Here is a 14,337-nt window from a genome sequence, read left to right as displayed (position 1 = left end):
CTGAAATACAACTATTGGTGAAAATCAGGTTTAAAGTTGTCCAAATGAAGTTCTTAGCAATGCATATTACTAATCAAAAATAAGTTTGGCTATACTTGCAGTAGGAAATTTACAAAATATATTCATGGAACATGATCTCTACTTAATATCATGATTTTTGGCATAAAAGACAAATCGATAATTTTGCCCATACAGTGTATTGTTGGCTATTGCTACAAATATACCCGTGCTACTTAAGACTGGTTTTGTGGTCCAGGGTCACATATTTCCTCTGCAAATAGTTGAAATAAGTACTAAAATGACTAAAGATAAAAACAAATTATTAAATGAAAATAAAAGCTTTCCAATGATGTATGGTTTGTTAGGATAGGACAATATTTGGCTGAAATTCAACTATTGGTAAAAAAAAAAACAGCTTTAAAGTTGTCCAAATGAAGTTCTTAGCAATGCATATTACTAATAAAAAATAAGTATATATTGGCTATATTTACAGTAGAAATTTTACAAAATATCTTCATGGAACATGATATTTACTTAAAATATCCTAATGATTTTTTAAAATAAGAAAAAATTATAATTTTGATCCATACAATGTATTGTTGGCTATGGCTACTAATATACCTGTGCTACTTAAGACTGGTTTTGTGGTCCAGGGTCACATATTGCTAAATATTATGTATATAATAATTACTAATTACTAATCAAAACACTGTTTTTATTACTAAAATGCATAAAGTATTTATAATTAACTTTATACACAAACTGTGAGTGTATTTCCATAACCCCACATGCAACACACACACACACACACACACACACACACACACACACACACACACACACACACACACACACACACACACACACACACACACACACACACACACACACACACACACACACACACACACACCTCCTCTCATTGTGTGAGTATCCCACTGATTCAGACAAAAGTCTCCACACTTTTTTTCTGCCTGAAACACAAGAATTGGCTCCAGAGAAGATCTGTGTGTCATTTTGTCACTCCAGACATTCACAAACCAAGCCAGACCGTCTGAAACCCTCACACACACACACACACACACACACACACACACACACACACACACACACACACACACACACACACACACACACACACACACACACACACACACACACACACACACACACACACAATAATAACACTAAAAACCACCTTCAACAGTTATTCAAGCTCTATAAGAACATCACAACACAAACACATGAGAGATGAATTCATAAGACACGTCATATGACTAATGAAGATTCAGTCAATTAGCTATTTATCAAGTGTCCAAATAGTAGAAGAAGAAATACTATGTTGTGGTGAGCACTGTAGCAGTTTGCATGATTTTATCAATAGATTTTAAACAGCATTCAGCTTCTGTTTCTTTTGGTGTCTGAAAATAAATGGAAATGGGAAATGGAAAAAGGAAACGGTAACCGTTTGTGCCGTGTTTCATCTGTCATCTCCAGATCTGAACTGCTGCTGTAATTCTGTCATCAGAAACACTTTAAATAGACTGAAAATGAAAGCATGTGAAGGAACAAAACAGCAGGACATGAGAGAATTATAAAGAGAGAGGAAGAGACTGCTACTCATAGAAAAACACCACTTTCTTTTATCAATAAAAAAGCACAATGGCTGCATCTGAAATTACATGCACCCTATATAACTACTCATTACTCATTTTCTGAGAAAGTTGCTTAAGGCAGGATTATTTATTGCTAAAAAGTTGCTAATTGACATTGTGATGTTAACATTATTGAATCACAACACAAAACTGCAGAGAATCACTCAAATCTCAGCAAAAAATATGATTGTGAATATGATTTGAAATGTTAATTTAGATTTGCTAGTAAAACTAAAAAAATAAATATAACAATATTAAACTAGATAAACAAGACAAACTTTAAGTTGGCTTGAGAAAGCCGGACCAGAAAGTTTAAAAAGTTTTAATTAACTTTCATGGTTAGTTGAAATAGTTTGAAGTTTAAAGTAGTTTTAAAGACTTAAAGTTTGATAGATAGATAGATAGATAGATAGACAGATAGATAGATGATAGATAGATAGATAGATAGATAGATAGATAGATAGATAGATAGATAGATAGATAGATAGATAGATAGATAGATAGATAGATAGATAGATAGATAGATAGATAGATAGATAGATAGATAGATAGATAGATAGATAGATAGATAGATAGATAGAGACAATATATTTTTGCAATTTTTGGGGAATAAAATGTTGTATATAATAAAGCAAATTATGTATGAACAAATCCCTCTTTAAAAACCTTCAGGATATAGACAGGAAAAAAAGTTAAGTTTGGTGTGTGCAAGTGTTATTGAAGTGGAGATTTTTTTGTTTTTTGTATTTGTTTGAGAAAATGGCCTTTAAAAATATGTATTGTAATTAAAATCTATTGACACAAATAGATAAAGTGCTATAAAAAGAAACACTTAATAGTGTATTTTGGATGATTTCTTTCCACTAGTCTGAAAAAAACACTTTATGAAACACCAAAAAGCCCCAAATCTCAAACTTGGCAGGTGTTTTTGCCTGCAGTGTCTCCCCTTAAATGTATTTATTTAAACTAGTTGCTAAGGCAACATTTCTAATTAAAATTTTAATGAAATATTTAGACTTTTTTATTTAATTTGATTTTTTTATTTCTATTTAGCTTTATTTTAGTAATATTAGCACTTTAAATTTTATTATTTTATTTTATTTTATTTCAAGTGTAATGTAATGACCAAAATAGTTTTGGTTTTAGTCACAGTCACTGCACTGCTCATTATTGATTTTGAAAATGGCTGAAAAACTCAAATAATGATCTAGCATTGATTTTCTGTGACAGGCTGCACATAAATCACTGATAAACTAGTGTACGATGTGTGTGTGTTTGTGTGGGGTCGTGTCTCTGTACTGGACACAGGTGGCAGAGAGCAAGGCAGCTGCCGTCCGACTGTCACTCCACGTCTGCTGTTCTCGGCCTCCCGTAGGGCGTCATCACACACACACACACACACACACACACACACACACACACACACACACACACACACACACACACACACACACACACACAGACAGACAAAGCCCCAAAACCCTCTACACACCCAAACATGACACCCCTCCAGGACCTAGTTGGGACCATCTGATACGTCTGTATGTCTGTGGAGCATGTGATGCTGCACAAATTTGAATCTTTCTGAGAAACACCTGCATGACTGACTGACACTCACACAGCTGGAACACTTTAAAGGGGTCATCGGATTCAAAACTAACTTTTCCATGTTGTTTGAACATTAATGTGTGTTGACAGTTTGTGTACACAACCACCCTACAATCATAAAAATCCACCCACAGGTATTTTTTTAATCTTTAAAAGTAATATCGCCTTTTTAAAATCAGCTCATTCTCAGCTTCTTGTCATTGTGATGAAACACAGTTGATTGACATGAGCATCTTACCTTAGCCCCGCCCTCACCGAGCTGAAACAGTCCGAATACGATCGACATTGTGTGACTCGGGTGCAGAGCAAGACTCTGATTGAGCGATTGAGGTGTTCTGTTGTTGGATGCATAATGAACAAAGCAGTAGTCATTTACTCCCAACATCTGAGCCGTCTAAGATGCAGAGGATTAGCGTTACTTTCGTTTTTCAAAGGAAAGCGCCGATCCCAATCTACATATGCATCTATGTTCGTGTGAATCGTTCCTAATGCAGCTAACCCACAGCAGAAATGAGTATAAGGGATTTTTTATGCATCTTTGCAAATGGCCTTTCTTAATAATGTGCTTGTTGGCAAGTTTCGCCAATAAACGTGACTAAATGCAGCTAAACGCGGCTAAAGTAAACATTACAGCTCATAATCCCTCAGCAGAGAGGGGCGGGGCGAGCTCAGCTCAGCTCATTTGCATTTGAAGGGCCCATGCGATAAAATGAGCTGATATTTTGCAGAGCTGATTTTGACAAGCTAAAAGGGTGTTTTTTTTTTACACTATGTAAATGTCAAGACAAAGGTTTTACAAAGTTGTGTTTCTTTTATAAATTCATATAAATTTGAGTTTGTTTGTTGTTTAGAATACTTGACCAAATGTATAAATGTGACATTTAAGGTCAAAGCAGAGAATGTACACCATTGAAATGTTTAAAAAGTGATGGGTTCTTTAAGAAAGAGTTACTATTGAGGCGTGGCAGATCACATGTCCAAGTTGAGTGGAGTGCGGGACCATTGCATTATGGGTCAAACTAACATGGTGACAGCGAGAAGCTTGCGATACAGAGACGGAGAAAGAGTTCATTGAATCTGCATGGTCTAAGAGGGCGCACACGGTAATTCATGTTTAAGTTTGTTACATCTTGTGTATAGTGTTGTTTTATGTCAGTTTATGTAAACGATGTTATGTGTATAGACTGATGTTAGTGGATTCAGATATGTCGCACATGTTCATATGCATATCAGCGGACATTTAAAGAGAGACTGTGAAAAGAAACGCATATTTTGAATGTTTATATGCTTTATTTCTTGTAGTTTTCCAGGTGTCTGCTGAATAGAGAGAGCGAGAGAAACAAATAAACAGCGAAAGACATCAGTACGAAGCGTGGCTATCTTTTATTTAGACCAGTGCAGCTACACACTACTACTGAGAATTTTTAACCAAAGTATATTAGAGACTTTTCATTAAGACCCTAAAGAATCATATGAACTTGTGGAAAATGGGCATCCGATGACCCCTTTAAAAAGATAGTTCACCCAAAAATGAAAATGTGATGTTTATCTGCTTACCCCCAGGGCATCCAAGATGTAGGTGACTTTGTTTCTTCAGCAGAGCACAAAGGAAGATTTTTTAACTCAAACCGTTGCAGTCTGTCAGTCATATAATGGTAGTCAATGGTTACCAAATCTTTAAGTAAAAAAAAAACATACACAGACAAAACCTAATTAAACCATGCGGCTCATGATGACACATTGAGGTCTTAAGACACAAAATGATCGGTCTGTGCAAGAAACTGAACAGAATTTATATCATTATTTACCTCTGATCCACCACAACGTTCATTAGCATGGAGTGCGTTCACGTGACGCATTAACTTGATCTGCCAATGTAGTTGGTGAAAAGTCAACACTCCCAGATGAGTTTGTACAAGGAAACGTAATCTTTTAGTTTTTAATCGGTTGCCAGAATCAGGATAAGCACAAGTAATTACGATTTTGAGAGGCCAATATGCACTATGTAAACAATGAGTGACATATACGCGCGAATGATCGCTTCCGCGTCGCGCGCGGTCTGACGTGAACGCGCTCAGGAGAGCAGAATGCTGCGATAGATCAGAGGTAAACAATTATATTAATACTGTTCAGTTTTTTGCACAGACCGATCGTTTTGTGTCTTAAGACCTCAATGTATCGTCACGAGCCGCAGGGTTTAATTTGGTTTTGTCTGTGTGTTTTTTTACTCTTAAAGATTTGGTAACCATTGACTGCCATTACATGATTATATAAATCTTATCTGTCTATCATCCATCCATCAAACTTACAAGACACAAATATTATTGTATATTACTTTATACACTACCAGTCAAAAGTTTTTCGAACTGTAAGATTTTTAATGTTTACATTTTTTATGTAAAGTCTCTTCTGCTCACCAAGCCTGCATTTATTTGATCCAAAGTACAGCAAAAACAGTACAATTGTGAAATATTTTTACTATTCAAAATGACTGCTTTCTATTTGAATATATTTTTAAATGTAATTTATTCCTGAGATCAAAGCTGAATTTCCAGCATCATTATCGTTTTCAGAAATCATTCTAATATGCTATTCAAGAATATGCATGTTTTTATTATTATTATCAATGTTTGAAACAGTTGAATAGAAAGATTGAAAGATCAGCCTTTGAAATAAAAAGCTTTTGTAACATTAAACACTATGCTATTCAAAAGCTTGGAGTCAGTATATATGTGTGTATATGTATAGTATATATTTTTCTTTTTGGGAATGAAATTATGAAATTTAAGCTTTTATGTAGCAAGGGTGCTTTAAATTGTTTAAAAGTGATGATAAAGACATGTATAATGTTTCAAAAGATTTCTATTTCAGATAAATGCTGTTCTTTTGACCTTTCTGTTAATCAAAGAAACCTAAAAAATTATACTCAGCTCTTTTCAACGCAATAATAATAATAAAGGTTTTTGAGCAGCAAATCAGCATTTTCGACACTGAAGACTTAAGTTATGATGCGGAAAATTCAGGTTTCATCACAGAAATAAATTACATTTTAAAAATATATTCAAATAGAAAGCAGTTATTTTAAATATTAAAAATATTTTAAAATATTACTGTTTTTGCTGTACTTTAAATCAAATAAATGCAGGTTTGGAGAGCAGAAGAGACTTAAAAAAACATTAAAAATCTTACTGTTCAAAAACTTTTGACTGGCATTTACTATATTATTCATTTTTGCACATAAATGATAAAAAACGTTTATATAGTAAACATTTAGAGTATGTTTAGAGGTCTTTAACCTCATTCATGTTAGTTTTAATCGGGTACACATGGCTTTAGTGTTGGTGCAGGTGCTTTAATTGATGTAAACCTAAAATAGCAGCATCTATTCCTTCTTTCCTTAAGAAAATTAAGAAATGAAACCCAGGTCAACCTGTAGTGAATGGACTGTAAGTCACTTAGGATTTCTGACACTAAAAACAAATAATGCTTGAGTCTCAAATTCAACATTTTTGTTAAAACACTGACACCTGCTGGTCGAGATGAGCTACTGCTGATCAAACTCACTTCATCCAAAAATGACTACATTTATTCTTCTGTATTTAATAGATTCAATAAATGGGGTTAACTTGTTTGTAACTTTTATTTTGCATTGCACAAATAATCTCTTTTATCATCTGTTTGATTCAGAATTCCAGCTCAATACAGTAATGTTCAAAGAAAAGGTTTACAGTTATTGTCAAAAATGTATTTCTATGTGGAAGAAATGAATGGCACTTTTGAACTGAAACCCATCTGCTCATAGTGTTCGATTTTCTAATAACAGTGAAACCGAATAAACCTGTGGAAATCCCAGCCTCAGTAGATTACAGACTGAGAGAGAAGTGAAAGCTCAGAGAAAAACTCATTCCAGAAAACACCCTCAGAAAACCAATACAAAGAAACAGTTTCTGACTGAGCGCAATCATCCTTTCAGTAAATCTGTTCTTTCGTGCTTCAGGTTTAGCACTTCATGTGGTCTGAGACTGCATTCAAAATATGATTTAATATTTAAAATGATTATTATTATCATTATCTTTCTAAAAATAGGTTTAAAATACCATTTAAATGCAATTCTAAAAGGAAGTTATTTAAAATAAATATTTCAGATTTTGACAACTGTAAATGAGTGTCATGGCGTTTTCAGCTGGATTTTTAGAAATTGTTTTACATAGACAGCATGCATGAATTTATCTAGGTGAATAAATTTGGATTTAAAGCTATGAAATACAGTACTTAGAAAATATTCTCTACAGCAACCTCCTTGACTTTTTAAATATTTTATTCATCTGGTTTGGAAATCAACATTTTGGAATGTTCCAAGACTGTGAATAGAATAGAATAGAGTAGAATAGAATAAAATACATTTCTAAAACACAGATCTACTGAAAAAAGATTATGTATTTTTAAAATAAAATATAATGCATATGTGCAAAAATATGTGCAATTTTTTTTTTATAAAATCATAAAAAACATATATATATTTTGATACATAGATATACTGAAAATAGATTTTCTATTAAAAAAAAATTGGAAAACAAGATTTAATATATATATATATATATATATATATATATATAAATTATCTACAGAAATGTCCTAGAGTTTGTAATATTTTATATAATATTCGGAAATCAACATTTTGGAATCTTCCAAGACTGTGAATAGAATAGAATAAAATACATTTCTAAAACACAGATCTACTGAAAAAAGATTATGTATTTTTAAAATAAAATATAATAAAATAAAAAAATATTTTCTAGAACACAGATATACTGAAAATAGATAAAGATTTTTCAATTTAAATAAAATAGGAAAACAAGATTTAAAATATGTAATATAAAAAAAATATTCTCTACAGAAATGTCCTTGCCTTTTTAATATTTTATTCATCTACATGATGTTTCCTGGTTTGGTAATTAACATTTTGGAATCTTCCAAGACTGTGCAAAAAATAAAATAAAATAAAATTTAAAACTCAGATATACTGAAATTAGATAATATTTGTTTCTATTAAAATAAAATAGGAAAACAAGATTTAAAATCTGGAATATATAAAATATTCCCTACAGAAATGTCCTAGTGTTTTAAATATTTTTATTAATCTACAACATGATGTTTCCTGGTTTGTAAATCAACATCCAAGACTGTGAAAAAATAAAATAAAATTAATCTTATTATAATTATATGTAATATTATAATAAAAAAAATTAAGAAAGCTGCTATTTAAAATAAATGTGACCCTGGACCACAAAACCAGTCATAAGGTTAAATTTGACAAAACTGAGATTTATACATCATATGAAAGCTCAATAAATAAGCTTTCTATTGATGTATGGTTTGTTAGGATAGGACAATATTTGGCCGAGATACATCTATTTGAAAATCTGAAATCTGAGAATGCAAAAAAATCTAAAAGACTGAGAAAATCACCTTTAAAGTTGTCCAAATTAGGTTCTTAACAATGCATATTACTAATCAAAAATTACATTTTGATATGTTTACAGTAGGAATTTTGCAAAAAATCTTCACGGAACATGATCTTTACTCAATTTCCTAATGATTTTTGGCATAAAAGAAAAATCAATAATTTTGACCCATTCAATGTATTTTTGGCTATTGCTACAAATATACCCCAGCGACTTAAGACTGGTTTTGTGGTTCAGGGTCACAAATACATATTTGCGATACATACATATATATATCTCCATGATCTCTATCACTTATGTAAGTAAGCTGTGAATGAACGACAAGACACAAATAAAACAAAAATGTGTTTTTATTCAAAAGTTCTCAAAGTAATGAACAGAAATAAAGCTTAATTAACAATCTACTGGAAACAAAGGGGAAAAGGGAGAAAATGCTCTTTTTTTTTGGCTTAAACAAACACTCGGAAAATAAAAGAAACAAATACAGAGGAAGGTTTCTGATAAACCGAATGTACAAGATACCAGCGGCAAGTGCGTGGCACATGTTTAAAACAGAGAGAAAAGAAATTACAAAATCAACTCTCATATAGACATCTCTATCAAAATCTTTTTTATTCTTTTTATTTTTTCAAACAGTCTGTACAAAATGTCTCTCTTCATAAATTATTACTTTTTTTTTTCATATAACTTAATGGCTGTCTAGTACATGATTTTTTCCTATTCATGAGCAATTTCTCTCTGCACAACAAGTCTTTCCAACTCTTTGACCCAGACACAGATTGGCACTTCGGATTCGGATGTTACTAGCAGCATGAGCCACACAAGAACTCCACAGAAACACACGCACGCACACGCACACACACACGCACACGCACGCACACACACACGCACCTCAAGAATGGACTCGGCTGTGAGCTGAGCACCGCGGATTACGCCACTAAAAGTCTGTCTGGACTCGGTCTGAAAGCAACAGAACGGAAGCTTGTTTCTGACACGGGATTAAAAAAAGAAAGAAAAGAAATGATGCCTTTTTCTCTTGCAAATCTTTAGTTTATATTTAACTATTCTATTTTTTTCCTCACAACTGCAAATTTATATCATGCAGTTGTAAGTTATAAGTTCATAACTGGAAGTTTACATTTCACAATTCTGACTTCTTTGCAATTCTGATAAAAAAAAGAATTATATGATGTTAACTTGCAATTGCAAAATATAAATTAAAAATTCTGAGAAGAAAAGTCAGCATTGTGAAATAAAAAGCTATTACCTTATTTCTTTTTTATTCCAAATAACTCACAATTCTGGGGGAAAATTTCACAATTCGGAGAAAAAAAGACAAAATTTTGAAATAACTTGCAATTACCATATTTCTTTATTCTGTTGTGGAAACAAACAAACAAAAAGGATTTGAGAGGCAGAAACTCAAAATTTCCCCCTCCAAAAAAAAAAAAAGAAAGAAAAAGTGAAAATTGCGAGATGCAAACTTAAATTTCTGAGAAAAAACTTTGAATAATGAGAATTAAATTAGCAAAAGTCAGAATTGTGAGGTAAAATGTTATTATTATTTTTTTTTTATCTTTTATTCCCTTGGGTGGAAAAAATAAAAACAGAATTAAAATGTAAACTCAAAATTCTGAGAAATAAAATCAGAAAGGTGAGATATGAATTTGAAAAAAAAAAAGCCATAATTCAAAAAAAGTCAACATTCAAAAAAAGTTCAAATTAAAAACAAAAAATAAAATAAAAAAGAAATGACACCTTTTTCTCTTGCAAATCTTTAGTTTATATTTAACAATTCTTTTTTTTCCGCACAATTGCAAATTTATATCTCACAATTCTTTTTTTCTCACAATTGCATGTTTTGTATCATGAAATCGCAAGTAATAAATTGATAACTTCACAATTCTGCATTTTCTCACACAATTCTAATAAAAAAAGGTCAGAATTATGTGTTGAAAACATGCAACTGCAAATTATATAATTCTGAAAAGAAAAGTCTGCATTGTGAAATAAAAAGTTGCTATTACTTTTTTCTTTTTTCTTCCATATAACTTGCAATTCTGGGGAAAAAATAACACAATTGCAATATATAAACTCGCAATTCTTCGTGAAAAAGTTGCAATTACCTTATTTGTTTGTTCTGTGGTGGAAACAAACCAAAAATTGAGAGGCAGAAACTCAGAATTCCAGTTGAAAACTTAAATTCTAAGAAAAATTTGTTTAAATTGTGAGATAAAAAGTTGCAATTATGTTTTATTGCAAAATTTAAATTCAGAGGAAAAGTCAGAAATTGCTAAAGTCAAAACTAAAAAAAATTCTACATTTTTAAAAAGTCAAAATTCTGAAATAAAAAGTTGCAAATACCTCTTTTATTTTTTATTCTGTGGTGGAAACTAAAACAGAATTGTGATATGAATTCACAAATGTGAGGGAAAAAAGTTTGTCAATTGTCAATTGTGAAATAAAAAGTTGCAATTATGTTTTATTCTGAGGTGGGAAAAATAAAGAGTCGCAATTACATTTTTACATTTTTTATTCCGCGGCAGAAACGAGCTTCCATACCACAGTGATGTCTCGGTAAAACCGCAACTTTCAGCATCGCCGTTTCTCATTGGCTCCGTCTCTCTCTCTTGCGCGCACTTTCTTGCCTACTTCCTATGGACTTCTGGAATATCTTGTGATGAAAAGCAGCAGTTTTTTTGCTTTCGAAACAATGAATCTGAATGCTAAACGACACTAAAACGACACGTTCAACGCACAACTTTCCTTATAACGATAAGAATAATAAAAAAAAAAAATCTGTTTGAAGAAGAAGAGGATTTAAAGTATTTAAAAACAAAAACCTGAAAGAAATCAAGTGTATGTGGGCCGCTCCTGAGCTGGCCGTTTGGTCTGGAGGGGCGGGCTGAACCTGCTGCCCGACCAATCAAAACAGAGGACAACAAAACTCTGAGGTAGATAACCGGTCAACAAGACCCACCAGGTCAAAAACACAGTCTTTTGGAAGACAAATTAATGAATAAAGCCTTAATAAACTATATTGTGAGTCTAAAAGAAAATAAAAACCTTTTTCCTGTAATAAATGCGATTATTATTTCAAAGGCCACGTCCTAAAACCTAGTGAGCTGCCAACTATATTTTTCAGAAAATCACGTTTTTTATTACCTGGGATTTTTAAATGTTTTTAAAGACGTTTCTTATGCTCATCAAGGCTGCATTTTTTAGTTAAAAATACAGAAATATTATTTCGGTTCAAAATAACCATTTTCTATGTGAATCTATTTTAAAATGTCATTTATTCCTGTGATACAAAGCTGAATTTTCAGCATCATTGCGTCAGTCTTCAGTGTCACATGATCCTTCAGAAATCATTCTAATATTCTCATTTATCAATATTGAAAACAGCTGTGCTTCTTAATTTTTTTTTTTTTTTTTGGTGAAAAGAACAGCATTTGTTTAAAATATATATATTTTTTGTAACAATATAAACTAAAATAATTAAAAAATCTAAAATTTTAGACTTGTTCTTTTTTTGAGAGTAATTAATACTTTTATTCATTAAGGATGTGTTAAATTGACAAAAAGTGATAGCAAAGACTTATATTGTTAGAAAAGATTTATATTTTGAAAAAAATGCAGTTCTTTCCAACATTTTATTCATCAAAAAGGAATCACAGGATCAAAAAAAAAATAAAAAAATACACAACTGCACAACTGTTTCCAATATTGATGATAAAACTGTAATTAATGGCTGATAAAAATTCAGCTTTGCATCACAGGAATAAATTATATTTTAAAATATATTAATATAGAACACCATTATTTTAAACTGTAATAATATTTCACAATATTGCATTTTTTCAGTATTTTTGATCCTTGATGAGCATAAAAAATTCTTTAAAAAACATTAAATATATATACTCATTATATTCATTCTTGTTCTGAATACCATTACATTTTAAGGATTTGTCCTGGGGTGAGAGAAAAAAAAAACACATTTAAGCTTATAGTGTTTACAATGTTCGTAAGCATTTAATTCAATCTGTCTTAATGTAACAACAACTGCAGCATATGCTTGTTTTCCCCTCTCAACAATACAATTTTGACCTGATGTGACTTCTATATACCAAAATAACTAACATACAATGCAATAATGCACCTGTATTTCAGAATGCAATAAAATTGTGACTTAAGTGTTTTAGATAGAGTAAATGCATCACTTTTGCCAAATTCTAATGCAGCATCACACATAACCTTCATTAAGAAGGCAAATTCATAATGCATAAAAAAAGCAACTGAAAGAGTTAATTCTAATTTAAAACTAATATTTGTGTGTGCTTTGTGTAATTTTAATGCAAACATGCCAATGCAAAACTCTGTTTTTATGATGCAGGTACAATTGAAAATTCTGATGCTCCCTTAGAAGGCAGGAGCCTATGTAGGCAGCTCACTAGGGTTTTGGAACGGAGCCGTCGTTTCAACCTGTCCTCGTTCCGTGTTTTAGTTTCAGTTGTCTCTGCTCTGTAGTGATGTTTTCGTTTAGTTTGTGGCACTTGCTGGATCCAAATCATCCTTCAAATCGGTGTCCGCACCTCGCCAACTAAAGACAGCTGAATGCATATGTACAAAGAAGGCACATTCTCCACAACTGCAACCTAGTCTGTTATAAAGTCTCAGCGTGGCCCGCCTCGAGAGAAAACGCCGTCGCGATCCGCTTGCTGACCGTCTTTGGTGAAGTAAACTCGAAAGTGTCGAGATTTGTTTGCCTGCTATAGTAAAACCGAGCACTAAAATCTACACGTTCACCTCTCCCGAAAGAAGCCCGCTGCTGAAAGTTGTCTCGGGAGGTTTTACTCCGAACAAGATTTTCGGTCTGACTGACAGGCCACGCCTCCCTCCCTCCCTCCCTCCCCTAATTAGAATGTGAGTCAAAGCCCCTCCCCTCCCTCATTACAATGAGTCAAAGCTCCTCCCCCATCTAATTAGAACGTGAGTCAAAGCTCCTCCTCCCTAATTAGAATGAGTCAAAGCTCCTCCCCCTGATTCATTAGAATGTGAGTCAAAGCTCCTCCCCTAACCTAATTAAAGTGAGACAAAGCTCCACTCCTCCCTAATTAGAACATAAGTCAAAGCTCCTCCCCTTCCTCATTAGAATGAGTCAAAGCTTCTCCCCTTCCCTAATTAGAATGTGAGTCAAAGCTCCTCCCCTTCCTCATTAGAATGAGTCAAAGCTTCCCCCCTCCCTAATTAGAATGAGTCAAAGCTTCTCCCCTTCCCTAATTAGAATGTGAGTCAAAGCTCCTCCCCTTCCTCATTAGAATGAGTCAAAGCTTCACCCCCTCCCTAATTAGAATGTGAGTCAAAGCTCCTCCCCTTCCCTAATTAGAATGTGAGTCAAAGCTCCTCCCCTTCCTCATTAGAATGAGTCAAAGCTTCCCCCCTCCCTAATTAGAATGAGTCAAAGCTTCTCCCCTTCCCTAATTAGAATGTGAGTCAAAGCTCCTCCCCTTCCTCATTAGAATGAGTCAAAGCTTCACCCCCTCCCTAATTAGAATGTGAGTCAAAGCTCCTCCCCTTCCTCATTAGAATGAGTCAAAGCTTCTCCCCTT

At 32.8% G+C, this 14,337-nt stretch overlaps 1 long non-coding RNA gene across 1 annotated transcript; it reads right to left on the bottom strand.

Annotated features, from left to right (window-relative positions):
* Window positions 1-9,060: 9,060 nt before the first annotated feature.
* On the bottom strand, window positions 9,061-13,604 carry LOC141341101 (uncharacterized). The gene is made up of 2 exons (XR_012356620.1): window positions 10,562-13,604; window positions 9,061-10,525 (listed from the first exon to the last, which is right to left on the bottom strand). It is a non-coding gene; the product is annotated as an uncharacterized lncRNA (long non-coding RNA).
* Between the last annotated feature and the right edge of the window lie 733 nt (window positions 13,605-14,337).

Source organism: Garra rufa, chromosome 8, assembly GCF_049309525.1.
Source record: "Garra rufa chromosome 8, GarRuf1.0, whole genome shotgun sequence".
NCBI classification, from domain to species: Eukaryota; Metazoa; Chordata; class Actinopteri; order Cypriniformes; family Cyprinidae; genus Garra; species Garra rufa.
This window is presented reverse-complemented; position numbering and strand designations above follow the sequence as displayed.